The sequence below is a fragment of the Frankliniella occidentalis genome, unplaced genomic scaffold, assembly GCF_000697945.3.
Source record: "Frankliniella occidentalis isolate FOCC.00 unplaced genomic scaffold, Focc_3.1 Scaffold3252, whole genome shotgun sequence".
Classification (NCBI taxonomy): Eukaryota; Metazoa; Arthropoda; class Insecta; order Thysanoptera; family Thripidae; genus Frankliniella; species Frankliniella occidentalis.
The window spans coordinates 1-326 of NW_026270316.1; positions in this window are offsets into that span (position 1 = coordinate 1).

The window sequence follows — 326 nt, forward strand, 5'->3', positions numbered from 1 at the left end:
ATGAGCTTCTCGCCGCTCTTGAGGTAGTTCGTGAGTTCGGCCGTGTTCTTCGGCTTCACAGTCTTACCTGGCAGAAGAAAATTACATCAATTTAAACGTTTTTTGTTAACTAAATATGTCAGGGGGGGGGTACACCACTCTTAAAAGTAGGTGTGCGCGATTAAAAAACTAAAGAGAAAGTCAAAAAGTCTGTGATTGTGTAGGAAACTCCTAGGTTACTGTCTTTTAAAGAGAGGGGGGGGGGTGAGGCGACAAAAGTGAAATTATTCGATTTCCCGGGATATCTTGACCAAAAAACTTAAATATTGAAAATGACCTGTTTTTCT